At 43.6% G+C, this 22,561-nt stretch overlaps 1 protein-coding gene across 5 annotated transcripts in view; it reads right to left on the bottom strand.

Moving 5' to 3' along the window:
• Nucleotides 1-22,561, bottom strand: part of RALY (RALY heterogeneous nuclear ribonucleoprotein) — a 251,326-nt gene that overhangs the window by 164,124 nt on the left and 64,641 nt on the right. For all 5 annotated transcript variants that reach the window (XM_066625728.1, XM_066625729.1, XM_066625730.1 and 2 more), the window contains one exon: nt 6,522-6,628. The gene's annotated coding sequence lies outside the window, so the exon portion shown is untranslated. The remainder of the gene's footprint in view (nt 1-6,521; nt 6,629-22,561) is intronic.

The raw sequence follows: 22,561 nt of genomic DNA, 5'->3' as shown, positions 1-22,561 counted from the left end.
TTTGGAGATCCCCAGTATTTCTACTCTGCCCTTCCACAAAAGAGCTGGGGGGGGGGGGGTTTACTCGTTTTTTATCCTTTCACCAAACCTTTGAGGTTGTTAAGCTAGGAGATGGCTTTTTACCAGAGGCAGTCCTAACCATAGTCTTGAAGAAGGATCAATGATTTGAAAATAATCCCAAATCTCTATACAGGCTCCCTCCCATATCCGCAGGGGATAGGTTCCAGATGCCATTGCGTATACCGGAAACTACAGATAGCAGTGACCCCTAGAAGAAGCGGTTCACAAATCCCCCCATCGTGCAAATGACTTAGGGCACAATCCTAACCAGGTCTACTCAGAAGTAAGTCCTATTTTGCTCAATGGGGCTTATTCTCGGGAAAGGGTGGTTAGGATTGCAGCCTCAGTGTCATGTTGTTTTCAGCCCTCCAACCTGCTTCCTGTTAGTGCTTCCTCCTTCCTGTTAGAACCTGCAGACAGCACAGAAACAATCAGACACAGGAGAAAACAACAGGAGGGATGCAATCAGATAAGTCATTTGTGCAATAGGGGTATTTGTGAATCAAGTAAAACCTTGGATATGGGACCTGCAGATATGGGGGAACACCCGTACGTCATATTTCTTCAAAAATCTTTGATCAGGAGGGAGGAGATTGCCCAATTTTACCTTCATAACAACCCTCTGAAATGGAATATGCGAAGTGAAGCTGACCTGTCTGAGGTTACCCAGCAGGGCCAATGCCAGGCTATTTGTACCCTAAGCAAAACTAACTATATGCACTCTTAAAAAATGTTTTTAAATAAGACTATAATTAATTTTATTCTGTAGCACTGTTGTGGTATTTATCTTAAAATAAAAAAATAGAAGTTGTCAGTTGCATTTTTTACATAGGTTAAAAAAAAACAATCTGCAAAAAACTGCCCCTCAAAGATCAGTACTGTGTCCCTCTGAGGTCTGCACCCTAAGTGATTGCCTAGCTGGCCTAATGATACCACAGGCCCCTTCACCCAGAGAACTTCATGACTAATACCTGAATGCAAGTCTCCCTCCTTCTTAACATTCTACTCTAAGTCTAGCCTAATCTATTCTGTTCTAGTCTAGTCTAGCTAGCCACTATACAACACTGCTTCTCATAGACTCAGAACAAGCCATAGACTGCAAAACCAAACATGCTGCAGGTTCTGCAATGTATCCGGTGCAAAAATGGTAAAGGCAAAACTTTCACATTGCTTAGGATGTCACATGCTTTCTGTGCTGTGTGCACGTGTGTTATGTCTCACTGTCTCGATGCTGCAAAAAATAGACAAATTAAAAACAAGGATACAAATGGGGAAAGCTGGCTAAAAAGAGCAATGCCTGCCATTAAAGAAGAGACGCTAGTCTGTCAGGAAGCAAAATGTCATGCTGAAATGTTTGCTGCCAAAATCATCTGTCCATTCTGTCTGTCTGCCTTTCTCATTCTCATTACAAAGCCCAGTTTCTTTTTTTGTATTTCCTGGCCCACATGTCACACTTGATACATCAGTAGAGTTACTATCAGTCACTTCCTATCATGTGTCTGCTGATGAGTCAGGTGAAAGCAGCATACCATGAGATTTGAAAGGGGTTTTTTATTGTTATTTTCTTTTTGGTTTTCCTTGCTAACTGATGATGAGCAAACTGCTCCTCGGGCTATTATCTTTTGCTTCTGAAAATAGAGTGGTTTTTTGGGTTTTTTTGTTTTTTTTTTAAATCCATGGTTATTCCCAGTGAGGCAGACAGGATGCCTGCCAAAGTGGGCTGAAGCTGTTAAATGATTAAGCATCCCCGAAGCAGTGCCATCAATTCCCACACTCTGTGACGTGACAGAGGATTCAAACCAATCTTGCTAGGAGCTGTTCCACCCGGTTGGCCGCATGTGCCTTCCTCCCATGCTTCGGGTAATTTGGAAACAGTGGGAAAATGAGGGCTTATATTGGCACTGTGAAGATCACCCAAACCATGCAAAACAGTCTCTTCACACAGCCTGCCACATGCAATGATCGCCATACAGTAGCATTGAAAAATCGCCACTCAACACTGAAGGCTGCGTGGGTGAATTAGGACTCTGGATATTCATATACCATCTGAAGTCACGCTTTCAAGGGGCTAAATCTGGCCTGCAAGTAAAGCACTGTGAAAGATGCCATCTTTACAATAATTTAGTTTATAGTGACCTAGGTTTGCTCACAGGTCCTTGCCTCTCCAACAATGATCACATCAAATCAAGGTTGGGTTTTTTTTGCATGCATGCATGCATGCATTATCCATGCACACTGGTAACACGGGATGAAGGTGGGGAAGAAACACATGGACTGAACTAATGGAAAGCTGTGGCAAATTGCACGTGCACACTGCCCCATATACAAGCCAGAAAATTTAAAAAAAATGTGGAGAATGCCTAATTGGTTCAAAACGGAACAGAGAATGCTTAATTGGTTCCACTTCAGTTCCACTTCGGAATCAAAGTCAGGGAGTTCAAAACTCCATAATCCATGGACAAATCCAGATTGACTTCAGAAGCTTTCCTGTCTGTAATTTACAATAATCTAATTGCTTAAATTCCAGGCTAAAAACAAATGTATTTTTGAGTATGTCATTCTAACTTTACGTACACCTCAAATTAAAAATTTCTAGGCCAGTGGTTCTCACACTTTTAGCACTGGGACCCACTTTTTAGAATGAGAATTTGTCAGAACCCACTGAAAGTGATGTCATGACCAGAAGTGATATCATCAAGCAGGAAAATTTTTTAACAATCCTGGGCTGCAATCCTACCCACATTTACCCAGGAGTAAGCCACATTGACTATCATTGTTAAAAGCATAAACATAGTAGCCTCTTCAAAGTACAGATCTGTAACATTTCCCCAAATGCAGTCACATCCCATGGTAGCATCAAGTCTAAAATATTAAAAATAAAATGCTGAAATGAATGGGGACCCAACTGAAATTGGCTCATGACCCACCTAGTGGGTCCTGACCCACTGTTTGAGAAACACTGTTCTAGGCATATGCAAAGGAGTATTTTATTTTCCAGCTTGTTTTCCTGGGGCCAAGCACTGTTTTATTACGTTGATACCTCTTGTGGCCTGCACAACCAATCAAACTTGAACAATGAAGGGAGAGGGGAGGGTCTTGCATTATCCTCTTGAAGCTCCAGTGTTTCTTTTATGACTTCTTTTATGGTTGAAAACACAAAACACATCCACTCCACCAAGAAGTCATATCATCACCATGTTTCTAAATGTTTACATTATTTTCCACCTTCTCCTTCTGCAAATCGAAATCCATTGTCTGTTTTTAAGCGGTCAAGCAGAAACCGGCTTCTAGAGCATCCTCTGCCAAATAAACAAAGAGGCTGAGAGCATCATTTACCCAGTTGTCAAAGAATAATGCAGCCTTTTGTTAGCTAATTCTTTTCAGCTTGGGCAACTGCAGGCCATCCTTGGCCTGAGACCACCTGGAAAAGATGCTGCTTGTGTCTCAACATTTATTTAGTGTCAAAAGGGGGGAGGCAGGGTTTTTACCTACAAACATTCTGCTGCCACATTTCACTATGCACAGTTCTCTAAAGAGACCTGCCATTGTTTTCTAAATGAGTATTTTCTCAAAACGGTGTGAATATATTTTATGCACCAGTTCCTTGTGTGGCAAGCTAAAGAAAACCTAGGATTTCTGGCTCCTACATACAGTTTCCTTTGTGTGAGCAATGATGTGCAGGATTCCAGCTACTTACTCAGAATTTAACATGGTCTGAACATTAACTATGGCTGGCTCCAAATATGAGAGGCTCCTAGCCAAAGTGTTTCTTGTGAGTATCCTCCCACATTGGTGCTCTCCATGTGGATGGGTCCTGATTGGCTTACTGGGTAGTGGAAGTAGGCGCAACATCAACAGTGTTCTTCACAGTGCCATGGATTGGCCTTGGTGGGCCCACCTGGCAATGAGTGGTGGGAGTTCTCAGTACCTGGCACCATCTTAATTCTCCCCTAATGCCCCAATATAGCATCACTCCATCACTCACGCTATGAAGCATTGTGGGGGAAATTAAAGTGGCAGCACCAAAAGTGCTGACACCCAGTGCCAGCAGGAAGACGGGAAGAAAATGTAAAGGGCACAATGACAGTGCAGACATCAGTGCCAGTGGGTCCACCTGGCGTGCTCAGGCCCTGCCATTTGCCCAAGGATGCCATGTGCTGATGCCGACCCTGCTATTAGCTAGAACCAGACCTAATATACCCTGTGATATACCTTAGTGAGTATGTAAGAACTAGAAAAGCCCAAGGATGAGTGAAGATGCAGTGTTGGGATATATGCTTTCATTCCCACCATGGTACAGTCAACACTTATGGGAAGTACACTATGAGCTCTATGCTAATGGGGGAAAATTTGACAAGACCTATTGAGTTCAATACCAATTACTACTGACCCAGGTTGCAGCCTTACAGCCCAATTCTATCCCCCATATCAGCCCATAGCATGCAGCGTGGCCAACAAAGCACACAGCACACAATGGTGGTGGGGGTTGGGGATGTCCAGATGGCCTGGAAGAGAAAAGTAAAAATCTTTTTTGCTTACCTCCGTTAGAGTTGCCTAACCGTCAGTGATCTCCTTGGACCTCCACCAGCTATTTAGCTGGCATAAGTCCGAGGTGCCTCAGGAGGCAAGTTGGGCTGGGAAAAGGGGAATAGGATCAAGGCGCATACCACTGCCACTGGGATTCTCCACTCCCTTCCTCAATCCTCCCCCACACTGTCCCTGCCGCCAACTTCCATGCTCCAGCACAGGCTAGGTGAACCAGTGGCACACACACATAGACCCTCTGACAGGGTGCACTAGTGGCTCCAAACCGTACGGCAGCAGCATAGCTTTTACAATGCTGGTCCGGGACTTACAGCAGGGGATTGTGAGATTTGCTGCCGTAGGCCACTCAAATAGGATTGACCATCCTATTAATTGACATTAAATGAATTGGAAAACAAAAACATCATCAATAGCTTCAGTCAGAGTTCATCCTTACATGAGCCCTGAGCTTTCCTGCTCCAATATGTCCTGTTTCCTTTTTCAACTGCTGTTCCCTCCAGAACCTGAGTCTCTCCACATAGTTCTGTTTCTCTTGATACACCTAGAAGCACAGCTAGAAAACTACCTTTCTTAAAATGTCAAAATAAAAGGAATAAGGAATACTGGAACATACAGCAAGAAGGAAGTAGGTTCAGCAGTGCATGTATAGAGGTGGCTCATCCAAACCATCACCCACGCAACTGAGAGTAGTAACCGGGAAGGGATTGGAGAAGGCACAAGTATCTTTAATTATGTGGAGCTGGAAAGTGACATCTGACCTGAAGCCTGGATTTAACCCAGGGGCCATCCTGAGTACAAGTGAATGTTTACTTCCTTTTGCTGGAAGTCAAAGGTAAAGCGTAGGTATTTATAAATAGCCATGTTCAATTTGGAGGTCAGTAGGATTAGTCTTATACAGCATGACTTACTGTGTCTCTTTCTAAACATGTTCTTGTGGCTTAGTTGAGGCAACAGAGAGTGAATTCTACTTTTGTGGTCCCTCTAAATCATCTTTCATCTGTTATTATTAATTATGGGAGAAGCTGTCTTCCTGTGACTAAAGTCCTCACAGATCCATGGAAGGAAAATATATCCAAAAGTCCACATGCTTCATCTTTTCTGGGTTTTATCACATAGAGAAGTCTTCATGCTAATTGACATACTCCATTAGATGAACGATAACCATTCATTTCTGCATTGGAATCGCAGGTAGCATTTGATGGAAGGTGGTGTATGATATGTACATTATTCATTTGCTGTCCCAGTTAGCCTGCTCCTGAAATGCTTTTTTTTCAGAATGTTGTTCATTTTTTCTCCCACTGTCCATGGGTGCTAAGGAGGTTACAGACAGTCCACAGCTTAAGAGGCTGTTAAACATAATACTAATCCAAAGAGGACAGGAACTGCTACAAGTGATAAATGACCAGGACAAGTGATTAGAGTCTGGATTAATTTGTGATTAGACACTGTGATTGAGCTCACAAACACCAGAGGTACCTGAAAGGGCATCCGCAGGGTGGTAATCATTATGCCAAAAACTAGAGCTGACTTAAAATCATTGTCAGTTTTTCCATTCAAAAACAACCCAAACAGGGAGCCTACAAATTCCTTCATTTAACCTTCAAAATGTAATATTGAGAGGAGTGTCTCCCCTCGGTTTGGCATACACAATAATAATTGTAATGTCTGTATCTTTGTGACGCCTATAAAACAGACCTCCAACAAGAACCCTTCTCCTGAGTCCCTGTGCAAAGTTCAAAACTTGTTGCATAAATTAGAATACGGCACACAAAACAAACACCCTCCCCCTCTCATCAATCCAGAGCCTTCACCTGGAGGCCAATCTCATAAGCCTCCCACTTGTCCATAAACACAATGTCAGCGGAAATGCAAATATTTCAAGACAGCATGAAACTGAAATGTGTCCAAATACTCACCAGGAATGGTGTTTGGTGTATGGGTCTGTCGTTCCTCTTTGCCCACTAGATGCTTAGATCGAGTTTAAACAAGTGTAGTATTTATTCCTTTATTGGCCTGGCTTTACCTGGAAGAAACAGGAGACAGAAACCATTGTAGATCATGTACATTTTGTCAACTACTGCCTGCCACAGACTGCCTTGCTCTGTGTCAAACAGATACAAGTAATGATACCAGTTGACTTGTGATGGGATGAATTTGCAGGAATAGATGTGATGCGACTTTTAAAGTAATCATGTGATTTCCTCCCCCCTTTCTGAGCTATATAAAAGGTTCCATTAGGAGAGGACTTGCGTATTTTCTCTCTCCTAATCCAATCAGCCAACCTGTCTGCAATTTTGTGAAAATCACAGGTGAGACTGTCTCTGATTAAAAAGCAATCAAGCATGCTGCTTTGTCACTAGAAGACTGACTCAGAGAAGTGTGCACTGTCCACAGTAAAGGATGGCTTCTACATGAAGTGTTATCACTTGGTCAGTCATCACTTGATGACCCACAGTTGAACATGTGAATCACCCCATCTTTATGAGGTTACTAGCTTACAATGGCTAACAAACTTGACAATGAAAAATACTCAAAAACATCAACAAGCAAGAGAACCACATCAATTAATCAAGGCAATCAACAGGAAAAGGGGGCATTACTCCATCACAGAAGCAGAAAAGGCTACAACCAACTGTCAAACTCCTCCAAAGGTCTTCTGGAAAAGCCATGTCTTAGCCATGAAACCCCTTTATGGACACACTTAAGAAAGGGACCTGGAAGATTTCCACGTGACAGAAGAGAACCTGACCTGTGAGGCAACTCATCACACTTCGGTTGGCAGGCGGACGCAGACAAGGGCTGAATGACACACACAGAAGGAAACATGTGAAAGACTGTCGTCCTCAGTCTCATGTCTGAGAGAGTAAGGAAAAAAAAAAAAACACCTCTTGGGTGCATAGTCCTGATGAGGAAATTCATGTTCTTCCACATCCTTTTGCCCCGTAATGAAGATGGGGTGTGTCACTCATGTTCACCCGTCTTGCCCAGTATCACACATAAAAACAGAACAGAGTTGTAAATACAGTTCTGAGCTCCTTGCTCACAGGGCAACTCTTGCTCACCTGTTATTCCAAGGCACTGTTGAAAAACAGAGAACTGGAAATCTCTCCTCTTTCTGCCTTCCCAGACTGGTTCATATACACATGTACGACACTCATAGCTCAATCCTATTGGGCAATTACAACAGTGGATATCATTTTCTGCCACTGTTAAGTGCTGCAGAGGCACTGCATGTTTTCACCTCTGCCATGCGCTTCGGAGCTGCTGGAGCAAACAGACAAAGACTCTGTATGCCTGCCAGAGAGGGAACTGGCCCATATTGGAGCAAGCAAGTTTCTGGCAGAGGTGGGTCATGGGCAGTTCAGGGCAGGTTAGGAGGAGGGTGGGAGACAGTTCAGGAGCAGATCCCAGTGGTAGCAGTTCATGCAAGGACGTTAACCTCATTTTTCTGGCCCAGCATGCCTCTCCTTGGACTTATGCTAGCAAAATAGCTTGTGTCGATCCAGGGAGACCCATACAAAATCCCAGCACTCAATCCCCTAGTAGTCTGAATGGCAATAAAGAAAATGCAGACAGACCCACTGGGTCACTGTTGATAAAACGTTAAGGTGGAGAGGAAGCTCATCAGTCTGACAGGCCAGAGAAGGGCTTCTCTTTGTCCCTTTGATAATTAAGGACTTAATTCACATTTGGCTGGTTCCACAACATCATTTTAGAACATTCTGTTGGGCTAATGCTTTTGACTGAAGAGTGATGACAAAGGAACAAAGGGCAGGCCATGTCCTCAGTAGAGGACACTTGTGCTTAATGTGTTGATTAGAAATCATTCATTCATTCGGCTAGGATCCTGCAATGAATGCAGTGCAATAGGACAGCACACATTACATGGGAACGCAAGCAGAGAGACAGGCAGGATTGCACTTGCTGGGGTCTACTGGCCATCCCCCCCGCTCCCTACATCCTTGCAGCACAACTTGAGAAAGAACTTGTTGTTTTTTGTATTTATGGTCTTTATTGTTATTTTATCCATTGTACTATATTTTATTGCTTTTATCTATTGTACTGTTATTTTATTGCTTGTGCATTGCCTTGGGCACCTTAGTTTTTAAAAGGAATGGAGGTATAAACATCTTTTAAATAAATAAATAAATAAATAAATAAATAAATAAATAAATAAACAAACCTTTGTACGGACTGTACACGCATGGTAAGTGCTACTAATCCTCCAGGACTGGCCTGGAGTCTCCAGGAATCAGCATCAGTCTCCAACAGACTAATGAAAAAATTCTGGAGATTTTAACAAGGCTGGTATGGTTTAATAACAGGATGTCGTGTTTTGTTGTTTGTTTCTTTGTTTGGAGGGGGGCGGAGGAGAAATATTCAGGAATAGGCTCAGAGTTGGCAATCCAATGTATGGTTTCTGTCAATGTGTGTGAGAATTCTGCCAAAGACAGGGGATCCAATCACATGGACTTTGATCAAATGTACGCATTTGTTCATGTAGGCTTTTTTACAAGTTTGCCAAAAGCGCACAGAAAAGAGGCCAGCATGCACAGCCCTGTTCCCCCTCTATGTGCATTGATTTTACCCTAATGGGAGATGCGCTATTGTGTTGTCTGACTGACATCTATAAACCTCAGAATTTGAGTGTTCTTGATGTCATTCTTTTCATACAGAGAATGAACATCCCTCAGGTTACATTTCTGGTGCATTATGTAGTGTAGTACAAAAGAATTCTATTGACCATACTCATTAGTTCCATAACACTGGAGCAATGGTGAAGTTGGACGTAGCTGCAGCGGATGAAACTCTCTTCTCAATCATTTTTAGCATGCTTTAATTGCCCTGATAGAAGGTAATAAGCAAATTAACCCTTTCTTAGGGTCAACTCCTTACAATATAGGCTAGAGCAGGGATGTCAAACTCGTTTCGTACAGAGGGCCAAAGTTAGCATTCATGGTGCCTGCTGAGGGCCAGAAATGACGTCATTAAGCAGGAAATGATGTCATTAAGCAGTGGTTGGCCAGAAATAAACACTTTGTTCTCACCTAGAAACTAATTAGCTGCAAACAGCAGAAGAGAAAATGTGCAAATCTTGTTCATATGAGGGAGTCCAATTATCAAGCTGGGAGGGCCCAGTTCTAACGGGGGCTGGATAAATTTCTTCTGGGGGCTGCAATTGACCCATGGGCTTTATGTTTGGCACCCCTGGGTTAGACTCATAATCCAGGTGTACCCAGGGAAACCACTGAGGTTACTTTTGGGATCTACTTTCAACTGCATTGTTTACATAATTTACTTGTTAGAACTTAACTGAAGAAGAGTAAGTCAGGATACCTGGGTTCCTTTCTCAGCTCTAGAAACATCACCATCACTTTGGGTCTATCCACCAGACCAGGGGGTTGTTTTTTTGCACAATAAAATATGCATATGTCCCTTATCTGTTGAGTGCATTCTGTATGCCTTTCTTCAAGACTGTTGTGCATAAGACTGCACAACAGATTGAAGCATAAGACTGCATTTTCCCAGCACTCAAACTGCAATATTCAGTACCTGAGAAAAATTAGCTTCTTCCTCCTGAGAGCCTGTTAATTGCTACTCTGCCATGTGGAATGTGGCGACATGTCACAGGCTCCCACTGGATAGTTCCATTAACATAATTACGGAGGTAAGGCACTCCCATCCACCTGTACCATTCACTTGGTGAACTTTTTTTAAGGCTCTAAAAAAAAAAAATTTCATCAAATGCTATGTGCTCTTCCTCTGGGCAACTCCGGCATGGGAAAACTCATCCAGTTATACTTTGAAACTCAAGTGGCAGTGCTCCACTTTCCCAGTGCTTTGCCACTTGGACATTGCACATTTCTTCCCTCCTGCACTGGCCTATAGCTTTATCTGCCTTGCTTTAAAGCAGGGGTCACTAAACTTTTAGGCCAGAGGGCCACATCAAATATCTGGCATGGTGTCAAGGGCCGGAAAAATAAATAAATTTTGAATACAAAATTTAAATAAATACATTAGAAAGCCTCAGAAAGCCAAAGGCCTTTAGACGGCCCAAAAAGTCACTTCTGGTTTTTCAGGGAAACCAGGAAGTGATGTTTTTAGGTTTTTAGAAGGTATTCTGAGGAGAGGTGTGTGGCCTCCCCGGCCCTCAGAACACCCTACAGACACAACTGGAGCACAGTTCTGGTTACTTGCAGTTGAGTGGGCCAGAAGCTTGCAGGGGTCCAGAGACTTGCCGTGGGCCAGATAGAGGCTTGTCACAGGCTGCAGTTAGGAGCATTGTCGCTGTCAATCCTAGGCCTGGCTGGTACTTGGACCCAGACCGAGGAAGCCCAGAATTGCTGCCCTGCAAATGTGTATCTTTCTTGCAATATAGGAGAGCAAGAACAGACTTCCTAAACTTTTGCATTACTATAGGTGACAGTGATTCCATCCACAAAGCTCAGTATTTACTATCAGTGAGTACAGCCTCTGAAATGTCAGCCATCTCAATCTAAAGTCATGCTAGGGCATCCTCCAGACCAGTTCATAAACTGGGCTGGGAAAGGCCTTCACGTGATGGAGGAGTGGGCCTACTCCCTCTATTTCACCACACAGGTAATATCACAGGTGACATTTGCTCTCCATGCAGATGCCTGATCATGCGCATGCCCAATTCTTCCTCCTCAAAAAGGAGGTCACGTAGATGCTCATGTCACATGTGATGTCATCGAATGGTGGAAGGGAGAGTGAATGTGGATTTCTCTATTGCTTAAGGATGCCTGCTGGCCAAATAACACACTGAACTGGGCCTCTGTCTTGCTCTGTTTCTTTCAGCTAATTCACAACCTTTTCATATAAAATCAATAGCAATAACAAATGCTCTAGTTAGTACAACCTGCGCACATTGGCTCATAATTAAATGCCACTGACTTCAATGCAATGCTCTCTCAAATATATGTGCATATAATTATAGCCTTGACTCTTTCCTTCCTTATTTTTTCTGGGATAAGCTAATGAAGACCCGATTCATTTAATAAGCCTGCCATTGTGTTTGCCTTTTTCCAAATGTGGTCTCGATTATAGGGTTGCGCTGTGGGCACACATAGGTTTTTTTGGGAGGAGAAACTTCATTGCAGTCCTGTGTCTTTATGACACAAACAAGCATTTTCTTTAGCATTGCCACCTCCCTGGATCAATATTCAAATGTCCTAATTAGAAGCTATCTGCTCTTCTAACCTTCGTGGAGTGTCTTTAGTAGCAGAGTGCATCAGACACTTAATGAACTGGCTGAGCTGAACTTTGCAGACTGTCTTCTCACTGAAGGAGCATCTTAGTTGTTAATTATGTTTTCTGGGGCTTTCGCCTATTATATGGCTCATTTTCCGGTACTGGCTTGACATATGGAGGACACAGAGACATAAGCGCAGCTGCAGGAAGCACTTAAAGAGACACTCTCCTGTCCTATGCTGAGATTATGACAATGCAGTTTGTTGGGTGTGTATAGGGGCGATGACACTCCAAAACATGTTGCTGGTTAGGATAGGAGCAGAGAAAGGTTACATCTCCCATTGCACTGCAGGTGGGGATCAGATGACTCACCATTATTTCAGATGCTTTAAAAACCCCTCTTCTGGCTTCTGCAAAATCTTGCAGCCCAATCCTAACCAAAGTCCCACTCTCTGATGCAGCAGCAATGGTTAAGTCTCCACTGCTTCTAGCATAGGAAGAGAGGCTGCTGGTGATCTACCCAAGAGAAGGGAACATTTGTCCCCTTCCCCTGGGGTAAGGCCCAGCGGCCGCAATGGGGCTACTTGAGTTTGTGCCAGCCAAATCGCTGGAACAAGTCCAAGCAGCCCCATGTCATGAACTCAGATCCAGGAGGATACAGTCTGACAATCCTACCACCTCCCAGGCCTGATCTGTCCTCCCCTTGCTCCATTACACTCCGCCCCCACTGTGCCCTTCCTCTGCTCCTCCATGGGCCTGTGGAGTGCTTACGTGCTCTGGCAGGTGCTGATCTCTGACAAGCACTGGCAGGCTGGTACAGGCCTTTCTGCCCACACCATGAGGCTGCACACTACTGAAATGTGCCTTATGGCACGTTGGGAACTCATCCCATTGGCAGAAGGTAGGATAGGATTGTGCTGTCGGTGAAACATATTTCTATACATACCTGACCTCAACAATTAAACCACAGTACTAACTTTCAGCAAAGCAGGATTTGGCACTTCACTGAAGTATCACTGTGACAGCACAATGGTATCTCCTGCAAGCTGCCTTACCACTCCATCTGGAGAGGAAACATGTTTTGATACTCTCTTGATACGCAGTCAGGTGCTGCTGTTATGTGAAATGTGTCAAGGATGACACAGGCACTAGTAAGAAAAAAGGTTAAAACCTTTCTTCTATTTTTATGTAGGATAACATTCTGTTCCACTCAAGGCACATCAGAGGGACCCTCTGCATGCTGCATATTCGCGATGCCTTCCCAAAAAACTAGGAGCCAGATTTAAAGAGCGGGGAGAAGCTCCATTCCTCCCCCAAACTTGCTAGCTTATTCCAACTATCTAATTTTTAAAAAAATAAGAACTATTGTTAAATTTAATATAAAAATTATATATATATATATATATATATATATATATATATATATAAATTAGATGTATATACATATACGTATGTATGTAAGTTCAAGTACACACACACACACACAAACACAGAGGGGTAGATCTGTGTTTAGAATGTGTTTAGAATGTAGATCTGTGTTTAGAGGGGTAGAATGGGAACACACAAACTCCCATTCCATTGCAACATAGGGAAAAGAAGCTGCCATTTTTCTCACACTGCAGAATTAAAATCAATCTTGAAGGTTTTTGGAGGTTTCTTTTTTTCATTTTGGAAAGTAAATATAATTGCTCCCAGGGAGTATGTGCAAGTACATAATTTGAAACCAAACCTAACTCCAGAAGGGACACTGTGCCACCACAATAAACAAATGTATTTGCTCATTTTCAGCCAAGGATTCCTGGTGCCAAGATTCAGATCTGGCACCTGTTTCATAAACCTATGCCAGGCCTTGAAATTTGAGTCTCCTATACCCTTGCAAAAAGTTAGAATATTTTTCTTGTCACATGCAGGCTTTCTGGAGAAACAAATGCCTCTAAGCACATGCAGAATTATTTTGCTTTGCTGTAAGCCAGCACTTCCAAGTCTAAGCAGAGACAAAATTAGGACTTTCACAATACAGCCAGGCTTGAGAAAGTAAATATTGCCCTTAAGTGTACACCTTGCTATGTTGTCTGACCAACATTTTTATTTCTTTTGTTTAATGTGTGAAACATCACACATGTATATACATGTACATGACACATGTGCCTGCCAGGAGAGCATTGCTGAGCCAGTATTATGACTTGAAACAGGACTGATGGCAAGAGGCCTTAAATCTCACAGGCCTACACTTTTAACTGTCAGAACAATCACTGTCCCCCAACCCTGTCAAGCCATCCTGGAGGAAGCCTCGCCTGACTTTTGGAAAATTCCATGACTGGCTGCACTTTACTTGCAGGGCATATATGATGCTGTGAACAAAAGCCACAGCCTGGGAGCTTCCTGACTTGAAGTAAACAAACAACCCAATCCTATTCTTTCCCACCCCACCAGAGCAGCGAAACCAAAATGGCTACAGCTGCATCCTGTGGGAGGGCAGTTGTGGAGGTCTCCTCTGGGTAAAGGAACATTTGTTCTCTTACCCACGGGTAAGTCTCCCCAGTACAGACACATCTACTCAGACATGTGCTAGTGATTTTATTGGCACAGTTCCACGTAGACCTGTAATGCATGATCTGATCTGGGAAGTGGGTTAGGATTTGGCAGCAGCTGCCACAGCTGTTGAACCCACCCCCTTCCTGGAGCCAATCCATCTTTTCCCCACCCCATTCCACCCATGGCAGGCCCGAATAGGATTGGGCTGAAAGTCATTAGCGTCACTATAGGAGGGTCCCTAACCCCTGCAGCCTTCACCAACTCTATGGTCAAATTCAATCAAGGAGTACAGGTGAATGAAGCAGCTAGACTCCAGAACTTGTCACAAATTCATTTTTTGCTCACTTGGTGAAGAGAAAAGTTAAGTCAGGCTTTTCAGTAAGGTGAAAAACAACAGTGGCATCAATTTAGGGCCAGGGATGAGCAATCATTCAAGGGCCATCAAGCCACTACAGTTAAGTTCCTTATTGAACTAACCTTGCAACAGATCCCAGAGGTTTCTATTGGTGAGAAAGGTATACAAAGCAGGGGCACCAGACCCTCATGTCTTTCATCCATCACGTTTGACTGCCTTGCTGCTGCTGCATTTGTTTGTTTCACCCATCAGCTCTGCATGAAGCATCCCCATTCCAGTTGTTCCCCAAAAACCAATGTGCTCTGCACCCCTCCTTGAATTGCCCGTTCCACTCTGCACCCCTCCTTGAATTGCTACATCCTAACTGCTGGGCTTGCCTGTCTGCCTTTCTACACTCCATTTTCAAACAGAAAGATCAGAGGCATTACTAAGGTTTGTGTCACCTGGTGCAAGAGTTCATTGTGTCACCCCCTGATGGACTTCCTCCAGTACCAGAGCATTTGGAATAAATCACATTATCCTATGCACAGCCTAAATGCAGTGGCATCACTAGGGTCGGTGTAACCCTCATTAACTTTACTTATTTTTTTATAACTATACAGGTCACCCAACAAATCACTAACCAACAAAAAACCAGTGGCCAACTTGATGATACTCACGCAACTGAATAAGAGTTCTAGTATTGGCTCTGATGCATGGAAATAAGAGCTGACTCACTGGTGTCCTGCTATGTCATAATAACACCACACTGGCATTTGGAACAATCAGTGTCATTGGTTAGTTTTGAATTATTAAGCAAGCCTACTTTTTGTTACATAAAGCAGTTGTGTTTCCTTTTTCTGGTTAAGTGGGCCATAACATTTGATCCAATACAGATACGTCAACACGGTTTGTTTCATTACATTTTGCATGAAATTACCTTTCCAGTGATACATAATGTGATGGTATTATTCATAAATACACATTTTCCAAAAGGTTTCCAAACTTTTGGCACTTCAACCCCCCCCCCGAGGGTGTCACCTAGTGTGGTCTGCAACCCCTGCACCCTCCCAGTGACACCACTAAGGACAATCTCTTGGTCTCAGCGTTCTAGCTTCACAACTCCTGCAACAAAACACTCCAAACAGCTGGAAAATACTGGTGACCTGGGTCCTTGGCACCGTCTTGCTATTGCCCCACAACCGCATTTATCTTATGTGTCTCATGAGCAGTGAAATTGATGCTTAGTTCAGTTATTATTTTTCTCTTGCATGCAAGTACTCTTTGTGTGTGTGTAGATTTAAACATTGAACTTCTTTTATTTTGAATCCTCTTCCCTGCATTTATAAAGTTATCCGCACAATAAAAGTATGTGTTTCCACCTACACCCTCACCTCCCTCTCCCTTCTGTGCCCAGCCACTGAACTATGTCATTGGCACTGCACAGAATCCCAGCACACAAAATAGATTTCCTCTGTGTGTGCATGTTAAAACATATCTGAAAAGCACGCCCCAATAGATTCTGAGTTCCCCAGTTATTCACCGGGAATATAATATGCTGTCAAGACAGCACAGCAGAGACAGCTTTGGGAGTCATGAAGCTTGTGCATGAATTCTAGTTGTGGGAATAGGTGGCTGTTCAAATTTCTCAGTGACATTAGCTCCTGAATCGTGATGAAATAACTTGACATTCTAATCTAAAGCAACTCATAAGAACATAAGAAGAGCCCTGCTGGATCAGGCCAAAGGCCCATCTAGTCCAGTTTCCTGTATCTCACAGTGGCCCACCAAATACCCTAGGGAGCACACAAGACAACAGACAAAATCCTGGTGCCCTCCCCTGCGTCTGGCAGTCAGAGGCAGCCTGCCTCTCAAACCAAGAGCTTGCACATACCTACCATGACTTGTAACCTGTAATGAACTTTTCCTCCAGAAATGTGTCCAATCCCCTCTTAAAGGCATCCAGGTAAGATGCCTTTAAGGCAACTCAAATTCATTTTTTTAACTGATAGTTTTTTAGGAAAGGCAAGGATTAAGAAATGGCTATAAGCATGGGTAAATCTGAACAACGAATCTCAAAATATCACATGAAGCTCCTTGTACCTGGCCACTTGCCCATTTGAACCACTATTATCTATTCTAGTTAGCAAGGGCTATTGGAATAGCAAGGGCTATTGGAAATTTAACTGCTGGTAGCAGGAAGTGAACCTCAGACTGTCTTCATGCTCTCTACAAGTGAGCCTTCTTTGTAAGAGCTCAAGTCAGGAAACTTAAAGTGAGGGAAGGGGAGACGACTTCTTTTATCCATTTAAAATGGCCACATGTTATACAGTAGTAGTACTTGTGATAAGATCCCCTCTCATCACCATCAACCGTAATATGTTGCAAAAATTCTTAGAAGTTGCAATCTGAAGATGCTAAATATCAGGTCCGCCCATGCTCTGGAGCTTATGTAATTACTTCCTCCTCAGCAGCTCCTACCATGGATCCTCCAAACTGCACATCCAACTCTAAAAGCAGTAAAGACCACTGCTACTTCTTAGGTTCTTGACCATAATATAGCTTCTGAACCGATGCTACAGATAGAGGCAGGACTAGAAGGCCCACTGACCTCAGTAAGAGCCCAATCCTATGTTTGACTACTCAGAAGTAAGTCCTATTAGAATCAATGAAGTTAGTCCCAGGAAAGTGTGAACAGGATTGTAGCCTACGGGCCCAATCCTATCCAATTTTCCAGTGCTGATGCAGCTGCAATGCAGTCCTGAGGTAAGGGAACAAACCTTATCTTGAGGAGGCTTCTGTGATTCCCTCCCTGCTGCAGGATGCAACACAGGCCCCACTGGCATGACTGCATCAGCACTGGAAAATTGGATAGGATTGAGCTCTAGGTCAGTGGGGTGAGTGTAACAGGGTGGAGGCTGGGAAGGCCAGGGGCATGTCAGAAGCAGGTGGGGGTGGCATGGACAATTTGCTCTGGATGCCAACCCCCCTGGAGTGAGCCAACATGCCCCCTTTTTCTCCTTGCACCAGCTAAAGAGCTGGCACAGGTTCGAGAAGACCCACTGGCAGTTACGCGGCTTACTGAGGAGTAAGGAAAAATATTTTCCCTTTCTTTTCTCAAGCATCTTGATTTCCCTCCCCCCCTCCCCCCCAACAAGCAGCAAAGCCTGTTTTGGCACAGCAGTATGCTATGGAGGGGAAAGGATAAGATTGGGCCTAAGCAAGGTTCAAAGAACAGTGCTCCATCACCACCACTTTAGGACTGAACACAGAAGGAATGAAGGACAGAAGAGCTAAACCAATGTTTTGGGGGATGAATACTGGCTGTTCTTGCTGCCACGTCCCAAACATCATACCTTCATAGCCTGTAACTTAGTGAATAAGAAGATACGTTTTTAAAGAAAACACACCATCCATCTGCCGCTTTCTCTTCTTGAAAGGAACCTGGACTTCCCACCACCCACGCAAGGGAGAGCGTAATAATAAGGAACGGCTTCCAAAGAGCACACTAGGAAGGGAGGAAATCTACTCATTTTTGTAACAGCAGGTTAAAGAAACTCACCTCAGGCGAGGATCCTTTCAACCCACAAAAGCACACGCTCCATGGGCAAACCCCAGGTAGCTCTGCCTTAAACACAAGAAACCATCTGCTAAAGCTCATTATGCCAGACCCAGAGGGGTGGAGCACACCTGTCGCAACTTTTGCAGTAGAGGCAATTGGCTTTACTTCATTTATCCCTGGGTCTCATTATCAACTCCATTTAAGATCTGATTTTTTCCAGATAATCTGGCCTGCTTTCCTGTGCAGCTAGATACAATTATTGTTTTATCTGTTCACTAGATCTCCTTAGGGCTTTCTCTTCCCACTCCCCTTGGGGCCCCCCCCCCAGCCATTCCAGAGTCATAAGCAGGGTGCCGATATCAAGAGGCTGACATTTCGCTTTGAGCAATCAGCTTGTGGAATTTTCAACACAGCCATTTTGTTCCGCACACCAGTATGACATTAATTGTTGTTAAATATTCTTATCTGTTACATACAGCTCTGTTTCAAGAAAGGTCAGTCTCTGCGGCCATGACAAGGTTCATTGTCACTGTGCAGTAGAATTAATCAGTCACTCCCTGGCTGAATTTGGAGTCTCTCTTTTTTTCATTAATTCAGGCTCAGCAGATAGACTTTAAAAAATGCAAAACATCTCAGCTGCTCAGATGGGTATTAGGATATGAAATTATTAGCTCAGCTAGCACTGGAAGGCTGGTTAATATTGCCTGTGTGTCTCTCGCTACAACACCTCATTAAGGGGCCATGTGGCTGCCCGTGGAACAAAAACTGTTCTTTAATTAAAAAGTCAGTGTTGTCGGCAAGGATGGAGCCTCGGATCTGTCACTGGGGTTTGCGCAAGATGGCTCCTCTCATGCTTGCTGGTAATGGGGTGACATTAAGCAGGCTTATTTCTCACTTGCCACACTGACCCTTTTTTTGAAGGGGAAAAATTAGAGAAATACTCTTGACACACTAGCAAAACAGGAACCCCCCCCACCACACACACACACACACACACACACACACACACTGATGCAGAGAGCATGTTGTGAAACTGTCAACCATGCAGCTTGTTTGCTGACGTATGTTAGAGGTCCCAGAGCTGCTGCTTTGTCCACTTTCCCACTGAAATGGGCATGGCTGTAGCCTCCTGCACTGGTGCGGACTGCTGTAAAGCAGTTGACACCAGTCATAAAAGACACTGACAGTGCACCACTTGGTGTGCTGCCAGTAACACTTTCCTGGGCTTTCCTGCCAGCTTACCAAAGTAGGTAACTCAGTGCAAGAGGTGGGAGGGATGGGGAGAAGAAGGAATGGGGCCAGACGGCAACAGAGGTGAGAATGAGCAGATGAGACCCAGGTAGGGGTGGGATCCTATTCCCCTTCCCATGTTCAATCCCACAGTGCCGGTTCATGCGGACCTGTACCAACTATTTAGCTAGCACAGGTCTGAGTAGAAACACACAGCCTGCGCCAGAGAGCCAGGGTGGTGTAGTGGTTTGGGAGGTGGACTTAGACCTGGATGATCCAGGTTCAAATCCCCCCTCAGCCACAAAGCTTCCTGGGTGACCTTGGGCCAGTCACTCTCTCTCAGCCACACCTACCTCACAGGGTTGTTGTGAGGACAAGAAAGAGGGGAGGAGCAGCTGTGTAAACCGCCCTGAGCTCTTTGGAGGAAGGGCGGTATAAAAAATGTGAAAAAAAAATACTCCTGGGTAAGGGAATAAACATTTCCTTACCCAGAGGAGATCTCCGAAATTGCCCCCCACCATAGGATGAGATGGTCACCATTTTTGCACTGCTGACTTGGTGGGGGCAGAGAATGGATAGAACTGGGCTGTAAAGCAAGAGTTCAAAATGTGGTTGGTTGCAATAAACCGACAAAAGTTATGCGCAGTAGAAATCAAATTGATGAAAAGTTTCCTCCTTCACCGAACACCATCACTTTATTGATATATTGTTTAACATACACCGTAATGTTGTTACTGTTATTTATTCTATTTTATTAGACCATTTCTTTATGGGATTAGGCATTCAGGGTGATTTTTGAGTGAATTTGGAATGGCTTTGTGATGAGTTAGAATTTCTCCCACTTAAAATTAATGTAATAATTGTACTCGTCATTTTGATTTTGCTGTAAGGGTTGTTTTCAGGAATGACATACATATGGATAATGAGAAAAAGAGTGTAGTTCTGTTTGTTAATGAGGCAAAGGCAGAAGGTTCTGCTACCCTTGTGTGTCGCTCAGCGAGCAGTGACAACCTGCATATGTGAAAGCCGTTGCTGGTTCCTGTTCACCCCCCCCCCCAAGAGCCATGCTCCCCTCACCTCCGCAGGCTCAGACTGGCTGTTTCGGCCAAAAACACGTGACTTCCAGTTTCCCAGGAAACTGAAAATTGCATCCTTTCACTGGAAACAGGCATTCTGAGCCTTGCAGAGGCAGCACATGACTCCTCTTGAAGGCTTAACATATCATCAAGCCTTGCTTGACAATGGGGGTTCCGGTCCCCATCCCTGTCATTATGCAACGCTGGCCAACACAAAGGCTTTATACGGCATGCAGTTCCTATGCAAATTTATATGGGAATAAGGGCGCAATCCTAAGCTCGGAGGTAAGGAAACAAACATTTCCTTACTTTGAGGCGGCCACCCAACTGCAGGATGCAGCACATGTCCCATTGGCACCGCTATGCCAGTGCTGGAAAGCACTGACATAAGGAGTTAGGACTGTGCCCTAAGTTGCACAGAGTTCAATGGACTTACACCGAAATAAACGCGCAAGGTTGACAATATGCAAATGAAGGTGCATTATATCATTGTGACATTATCAAACAGGAGAATTGTGTAAAACTAGCAGTTTGGACACATTCTAAAGTTTTGGGATTCTCTGCCCTATATTAAACCTCTAGCTGCACGAAAGTCCCGAAAACCAGGGACATGGCGGTATCAGAGATGGAGAGTAACAAAATGAATCCCAGACAAAAGAATAAAACCCGAAGTAGCTATAAGTGTACAAACTGATCCCTGAATTCAGCAAGGGTATTCAAATACTTAGAATTTAAGCAAAGTTATTAAGTAGTTTGGTAGACCAGAGATGGGGGGATGATGACTAAAACGAGACTGACCACAATAGAATTTAAAAGTTATTTGGCTTCTGTTAAGCAGCTTAGACTTTGAAATACTTTTGCCCCAATAGTGTCTCAGGTCTGTAAGAAGTGCTTGCTGGTGTAAATTGACCCAAGGATTTGAGCATCCATGTACTTTGCTATTTTAAACCAAGGACCCTGCATTATGTCGCTTGCATTAAGCTGATGTGTGTCGGAGGAGGATTGTATGACTGCAGCCTCCCTTGGGACCGCTTCACAAAGGTCACATCTCATGCATGCTCATTGTTTCACTTCCAGCATCTCAGTAACATGTTTATATTTATGTATTTGAAAGAAGATACATGCTGTTTATTTCAACAAGCACACACTTATCTTACGTTCATAGGTCTAAAAAAAGATTACACCTGAGATTCATTACACAGTGAGTGTATCAGAAGACAAGAAGAACTACAGCTCAGGGTCCAAAGCGCTACTTTAGGTGAACTTAAAAACGTGAATTTACCATGCAGTGGGGGGGGGGGGGGAAGCTACTGTTTGAGAAACCTAAGCCCCAGCAAGCACATAGAATCTATTGCATAGCTCTTTGGATCTCCAGTATATATTCCATAAATAGGAATTATGCAATTGCTATGTTGGGTAAGAGAAATTATTAATCCATTTGGGGTTGGGATATCTTTTTTATATGTGGAATGGTTTTCTCAGATCACTAGATGCTATAGTTCATTCATTCATTCATTCATTCACTCAGGGACATTTCCCACCTTTAGGCCTCCAAATAGTATCCTGAGGTGGTTTATAACATATTAACAACAATAAAAAGAATACTATAATAAAATTTTAAAAATATACAAAGAACAAAATCCAATCAATTAACAAAAAAGCCAATAAATGGGACCAATAATGAAAGCAGGATTGATTTTTTTTAAAATTACAATCAGGTGAAATTAATTATGAACATAATTTTTTATTAAATGGTGGAAAACGGTGGAATAGGGGTGGGGAATGGGTCTTCAATAGAAGGGAGTTCCATAGCCTTGGGCACTATGGCAGAGAAAGCCATTTCATGAGGTTGCCCTCACAAATCCAACCTCAGAAAAAGGAGAGACACAGAAGAGAGCCCCATCTATTGAGTGATGTGAGCAGCCAGATTTGTATGGGGAGAGGTTGTCCTTTAGATATCCTGACCCCTGACTGTTAAGGACTTTAAAGCTCATAACCAGGGATTCC

This window comes from Tiliqua scincoides, chromosome 4 (genome assembly GCF_035046505.1).
Source record: "Tiliqua scincoides isolate rTilSci1 chromosome 4, rTilSci1.hap2, whole genome shotgun sequence".
NCBI classification, from domain to species: domain Eukaryota; kingdom Metazoa; phylum Chordata; class Lepidosauria; order Squamata; family Scincidae; genus Tiliqua; species Tiliqua scincoides.
This window is presented reverse-complemented; position numbering and strand designations above follow the sequence as displayed.